This window comes from Lipotes vexillifer, unplaced genomic scaffold (genome assembly GCF_000442215.2).
Source record: "Lipotes vexillifer unplaced genomic scaffold, Lipotes_vexillifer_v1.1 scaffold1489, whole genome shotgun sequence".
Taxonomy (NCBI): domain Eukaryota; kingdom Metazoa; phylum Chordata; class Mammalia; order Artiodactyla; family Lipotidae; genus Lipotes; species Lipotes vexillifer.
The window spans coordinates 273,902-281,279 of record NW_006776475.1 but is presented as its reverse complement, the minus strand read 5'-3'; positions in this window follow the sequence as shown (position 1 = coordinate 281,279).

Sequence of the window (7,378 nt, the reverse complement as noted above, 5' to 3'; positions counted from 1 at the left end):
GCCCCAGCCCCCCGACGGGCGCCGCCTCCTGCTCCGCGGCGCTCCGTCCCATCGACCGCCTCGCTGCCGGGGAGCGCGGGCCCGTCCGCCTGCGGCCTCGGCGCAGGCCCCGCTGAAGTGGCGGGCGCGGCGAGCCCACGCTCATTTAAGCTGAGAGCGCTAGCGCCGCGTGCCGGCCGCACCGCCGGTGCGCATGTGCCCGCCCCCCGCCCCCGCCCGCGTGCCCCTCGCAACCCTCCCGGCCAATCGCCTGGCGAGCCCGCCGCCCGCGGCCTCGCACCCTGGGTGGGCGGTGCTCCCCGCTGGCGACCGTTGCGTTGGGGGCGGGGCGAGAAGGTTCGGGGTGCCGCCCTCTCACCCGCGCCCCGAGAGGCCGGCGCAGAGGGAGAACTCGGCCTGCGACCAGCAGCCCCGGGCCGCGGGGTGGGCGGGTCCGAGCCCTCGAGGCCTGCCGCCTGAGGGAGGGCTGGGGCCCGCCGCGCACCCGGTTCGGCGGCCCTAGTCCGCCTGCCCACCTCCGTCCGCCCTCGCAGACGGAAGGGGGGCACCGATCCCATGGCCTCTTAAGACCTCAATTCAAGGTCAAAACTCTGCCCTGCTCAGCCCTTCTCTACTACCTGCCTCGGCACGGGGCGCGGATCTGGGCGGGGCTCAGGGCAGAGCGGGTCTGTTTAGCGCCAAGGGAGTTAACCTGACCAGCGGTAATGATTACTAACATTTACGGACTGCTTCCCAGATTGCCAGGCACAGCACCAAACACTTTCCATATCAATTCTGTAATCCTCGATTCACTTCCTGCGGGATAGGTACTGTTGGAGGATGGGAAAAAGGAGGCCAGGAAGGTTAAGTCATTTGTCCAGAGCCACACAGTGAAAGAGGGAGGCAGGGCTGTAAACCGGAGAAATCTGCCTCCAGAGACTGCCCTCTTTACCACCAAGCCATGCTGATGGGGTCGCCTGACTCCGCTGATAGCAAATCTCCAAATTTGCAAACAACTGCGTAGTATATGGTATTCTGTTTTATTTTCTGTATAGTGATTATCACGCTCTGAAATTACCTTGCCTATCTACTTGTTTATTTTTGTTCATCACCTGTATCTCATTTACCCCCACTATTAAAATATAAGTTGCTTGAGGGCAAGGAGGCTACATTCATATGTCCCCTCAACACATACTTATTGAGCATTAATTATGTGCAGAAAACAGTGATGGGTGCTGGGGAAATATCCGTGATTAAGGCCCTATCATAACAGAATATTTATGCCTGTATCTGACACATAGTAGGAGCTCCATAAATATTTGTCTAACAAAGTTAAGGACAATTTGCAGCAACTGAAAATATCTCTTTCCTTCTATTCCTCCAAAAGTAAGTATTAACAAGGTTTGCAAGTGAAAACATATTTAACATCAAATAATATTAAGGTATTTAGCCCTTTACCTAATGTGCTGTGGAAGGTATACGAGATGTATATGAGGAAAATCACCTACAGTTAAATTGAGATTGCACACGAGAACCAACTAGTAAATAAAACATTTAAGAGGCTTTTCCACAAATATAATAAAGTGACTTATTGGGAGACCAGGACAGTATTACCATTATTAAATCTAAGTCACAGACAATGGTGAACAAAAAGAATTGGGAGGAAGGAGCCCTCTCAGCTTCTGGAATAATGGTTCTTAATGCATAATTGTTGACTGAAGGAAGAATCCATGTGTATATGATATCATTAGAGGATGCTTCATGAGGGAGGTGACACACAAAGAATGAAAAGGCTGTGGATGCCAAGTGGAGAGGAGAGAGAGCAGAAGAGCTTTCACATCAGGCAAAGAGCAGGGGTGAGCCTCACATTTGGGGCAAGTGTTGTGACTGGTAGTGAAGATAAAGTTGAATATGCTGGGTTTTTACTATGGAGATTCTTGCTTGCTTGCTAGGCGAAGGAGTTTGTACTTGACTCAGGAGGCTAGAGGCAGTTTTTTTTTTTTTTTTTTTGCAGTCCGCGGGCCTCTCGCTGTTGTGTCCTCTCCCGTTGCGGAACAGAGGCTCCGGACGCACAGGCTCAGCGCCCATGGCTCACGGGCCCAGCCGCTCCGTGGCATTTGGGATCTTCCCGGACCGGGGCACGAACCCGTGTCCTCTGCATCGGCAGGCGGAATCTCAACCACTGCGCCACCAGAGAAGCCCTAGACGCAGTTTTTAATTGTGGAGCAATGGAGTTCTGGAAACATTAATCTGGCACTTGAGTTGATACAGTAAAACGGGAGAGATTAGAGCAACCGTACTCACAAAGTATATACACAGCACTGTTTCATTTAGCCTAGTACCTCTTATGGTAGTACCATTTTGGTGAAACCTAAGAAGTCTTTTCTCTAGTATGTTGGCTGGGGAGTAGATTCCCAAGGAGTGGATTGGGACTGTTCATTCTGTGGCTCCCTTTTAAGACACCTATCTTTTGGATGTACTAGTGTAATTGTAGTAGATTTTCCAAGGAATGTGGTAAACCACAGATAATAGCTGAGACTACTGTGTGGCCATATGCTGACTAAATCAAAAGAAAAGCAGTTTGCATCTGTCTCAGCTGGGGAGGTCTGTATTTGAAATATTATTTCCCTGGAAGACCACCCAGTAGTATCCAGTCTGTTCCCAGATTACCTGCCAGTGCCCAGGTGATTGAGCACTGCTTTCATTGTTCCCTGCCTGATCTTCCAGGCATAGGTATAGCCTCTCCAGCTCCTCACAGATCATTCCTGTAGTTTACATTTCGTTCTCTCTGACCAAGTCTTCTGTAGCACTTGAATGGTGTTGTGGAGCATTGACTTACTTAAAAAATGCTGAATTTTATCTCAGTGTTTATGTACCAGACAGATCTTTGTTGTCTCTCTTTTTTGCTGGAGTTTGGGAGCTCTAACATTTTATTAAATGATAACCTAGAAAGGCAGGTTATGTTGAGATTGTTATGGACTGAATGTTTCCCTCAAAGTTCATGCGTTGAAGTTTTAACCCCTAGTGTGCCTGTATTGGAGATGAGGCCTCTAAAGTTAAATGAAGTCATAAGGGTGGGACCCTGACCTGATAGGATTAGTTTCTTATAACAAGAGACAGCAGAAAGCACAAGCATGAAGGAAATGCTTTGTGAGGACCTGTTGAGAAGGCACCTGCCTGCAAACTAGGAAGAGCTCTCTCACCAGAAACCAAATTGGCTGAAGCCTTGATCAGGGACTTCCAGCCTCCAGAACTGTGAGAAAATAAATGTTGCTTCAGTCACCCAGTCCATGACATTTTGTTATGGCAGTTTGAGCGGACTAATACAGAGATATAACATAACTAAGGAAAATATAGGAACTGAGACATAACCAAACTGATATTAGAAAATTTATTTGTAGTAAAAAAAAATAGGGGTCTCATACTGCTTTTCTTACAGTGTGCAGATATGGCTACAATGATGGCGAAGTTTAGTGAAAAGCAAAATCATACAGGATCTCAGTGTATGAAGATTTCAGTGTCATACAACTGTGGGGTTTTTTTTAGGGAAGGAAAAGAAGAAACTTTAAAATTTTTTATTAGTTCATTGAATTAGTTGGCCTGGGTGCTCATAACTAGATACCACAGACTGTATGGCTTAAACAATAGAAATTTATTTTCTCACAGTTCTGGAGGCTAGAAGTCCAAAATCAGGGTGCCAATAGGATTGGTTTCTGGCGAGACCTCTCTTCCTGGCTTGCAGACGGCAAGCTTCTTGCTGTGTCTTCACATGGCCCTTCCTCTGTGCACCAAAAACTCCTCATGTCTCTTCCTCATCTTATAAGGACACCAGTCAGATTGTATTAAGGTCCTACTCTTATAACCTCATTTAACCTTAATTACATCCTTAAAGGCCCTATCTCCAAATACAGTCACATTGTGGGTTAGAGCTTCAACGTATGGATTTTTTGGGGGGGATGCAGTTCAGTCCATACACTCATGAACAAAAATTATTCCTGTGCTAATGATATTGAAGAAGACTTGTCTCCAGGGAGTTAAAACTGGTTCTTTCAGTAACAATGTCACCTAAACTTGTTTCCAAATTTCTGCCTAGTATAATTCCAAAGCAAGAAAATTTTTAAGAAATATTGCCTACTACCAGTACTTAAGTATTTCAACTTTATCAGGAAAATTTCTAGTCATCTAGTTACTTTCCACTGAGCCACCAGGGAAGCCCCTCTTTTCATGGTTTTAATATTCATTTCCCTAATGGCAAATGATGTTGAGAACTTTTCATGAGCTTAGTCGCTATTCATATATCTTCTTCAGTGAAGTGTCCAAGTTCTTGCTTGCTTTTTTTTTTTTTGTGGTACACGGGCCTCCCAATGCCGAGGCCTCTCCGGTTGCGGAGCACAGGCTCTGGACGCACAGGCTCAGCGGCCATGGCTCACGGGCCTAGCCGCTCTGCGGCATGTGGAATCTTCCCGGACCGGGGCACGAACGCGTGTCCCCTGCATCGGCAGGCGGACTCTCAACCACTGCGCCACCAGGGAAGCCCTTGCTTGCTTTTAAATTGGGTTATTGTTTAGTTTTGAGAGTTCTTTATACATTCTGGATATAAGTCCGTTGTTGAATATGTGATTTGCAAATATTTCCATCGCATATGTAGCTTGTCTGTTCATTCTCTTGAAAGTGTTTTTGGCAAAGAAAATGTCTTTAAATTTAGATTTTTTTCTTTTATCTAAAACCTTTTTTAGATTTTTTGGTATTATTTCTAAGAACTCTTTGCCATACCCCAGCTCATGAGTATATTCTTGTATGTTTCCTTCTAAAAATTTGATAGTTTTATGTTTTACATTTAAGGTTATGATCCATTTTGAATTAATTATTGTATGAGGTGCGAGGTTTAGGTCAAGGTTCTTTTTTTTCTTTGCATAGGGATGACCAAATAGTTTAACACTATTTATCTCAAAGACCACCTTCCACTGAATCACTTTTACACTTTTGTCAAAGATCAAATAGCTATATTTGTGGGGGATTATTTTTGGACTTTCTATTTTGTTCCATTGATCTATGTGTCTATCTTTTTCCAGTACCACATTATCCTGATTATTATAGCTTTATAATAAGTCTTAAAATCAGGTAGTTTGACCTCCAACTTTGCCACCTTTTCCAAAATTATTTTAAGCTATTCTAGTTCCTTTACTCTTTCATATGAATTTTCTAATAATCTTGTCTATTTCCACAAAAAATACTGCTGGGAGTTTGATAGGGATGTTATTAAATCTATAGGTCATTTTGGGGAGTGTTGACATCTTTACTAGATTGGATCTTCCAATCCATGAACACAGTGTCTTTACTTTAAGTCTTCCTTTATTTCTTTCATCGCTATTTTATAGTTTTTGGCATACAGATCCTATGCATGCTTTGTTGTATTTATACGTAAGAATTTCATTTTTGGGGTCTATTTTAAGTGGTATTTAAAAAAATTTCAATTTCCAATTGCTCATTGCATTTATATAGGAATATGATTGATTTTTTTGTGTTCACCTTTTATCCTACTGAACTTGCTGAATTCACTTAGTTCTAGGAAGTTTACTGTGTGTGTATAGATTTTCTATACTATTATGTCATGTACTAATAGGGACAGTTTTATTTCTTCCTTTCCAATCTGTATGCCTTTTATTTCCTTTTCTTGGCTTATTACTTTAAGATTTCCAACACAACATTGTAAATCAACTATATTTCAATAAAAAAAATTTAAAAAGGGATTTCCCTGGTGGCGCAGTGCTTAAGAATCCACCTGCCAATGCAGGGGACATGGGTTTGATCCCTGGTCCAGGAAGATCCCACATGCTGCAGAGCAACTAAGCCCGTGCACCACAGCTACTGAACCTGCGCTCTAGAGCCCGTGAGCCACAACTACTGAGCCCACGTGCCACAACTACTGAGCCCACGTGCCACAACTACTGAAGCCCATGTGCTCTAGGGCCCGCATGCCACAACTACTGAGCCCACATGCTGCAACTACTGAAACCCATGCGCCTAGAGCCTGTGCTCTGCCACAAGAGAAACCACCACAATGAGAAGCCCGCGCACTGCAATGAAGAGTAGCCCCTGCTCGCAGCAACTAGAGAAAGCCTGCGTGCAGCAATGAAGACCAACGCAGCCAAAATAAATTGAAAAAAATTTTTAAAATTAAAAAAAGATCCTATATTAAAACAGATCTAGGGGTTTCCCTGGTGGTGCAGTGGTTAAGAATCAGCCTGTCCTGAATTCAGGGGACACGGGTTTGAGCCCTGGGCCAGGAAGATCCCACATGCCACAGAGCAACGAAGCCCATGTGCCACAACTACTGAGCCTGCACTCCAGAGCCCACGAACCACAACTACTGAAGCCCCTGTGCCTACAGCCTGTGCTCCGCAAGAAGAGAAGCCACTGCAATGAGAAGCCCATGCACCACAATGAAGAGTATAGCCCCTGCTTGCCGCAACTATAGAGAAAGCCCGCGCCCCGCATCAAAGACCCAATGCAGCCAAACTTAATTAACTAATCAATTAATTTAAAAAAACAGATCTAAAAAAATTTTTCCAGTACTATGTTGAAAATTATTGGTGGGGGAAAGCATTCAGTCTCTCATCATTAAGCATGTATCAATATTAGCTGTAGTTTAAAATTTTTATTAATGCCCTTTATTAGGTTAAGGAAGTTCTATTCATAGTTTGCTTAGTTTTTTTTTTTTGTTTTAAAAATTAGGAGTGGATGTTAGATTTCGTCAAATTATCTTTCTGTGTCTATTGAAAGGATAAGATGGTTTTTCTGACTTAATAGTATGATAAATTATATTGCTTTTTTCCCCCCTCAAATAGTGAACTAGTTTTGCATTCTGGGATGAAACACACTTGGTAATGGCATATTACCTTTTTATATATTTCTGCATACAATTTGCTAATGTTTTGTTGAGGATTTTTGTATCTGTGTTATGAGGGATATTGGCCTGTAGTTCTATTTTCTTGCAATGTCTTTGTTTTTGGCATTAGGGAAATGTTGACCTTATAAAAGGAGTTGTGAGATATTCCTTCCTCTTCCTTTTCTTCAAGATACTTTGTAGAAAGGTATTATTTCTTAGATATTTGTAAAATTTGCCAGTGAAACCATGTGTTCCACTGAGTTTTCTTTTGTGGAAGGTTTGTTTTTTAATATAAAATTTTAACTTTTAAGAGCTTCCCTGGTGGCGCAGTGGTTGAAAGTCCGCCTGCCGATGCGGGGGACACGGGTTCGTGCCCCGGTCCGGGAAGATCCCACGTGCCGCGGAGCGGCTGGGCCCGTGAGCCATGGCTGCTGAGCCTGCGCGTCCGGAGCCTGTGCTCCGCAGTGGGAGAGGCCACAACAGTGAGAGGCCTGCGTACAGCAAAAAAAA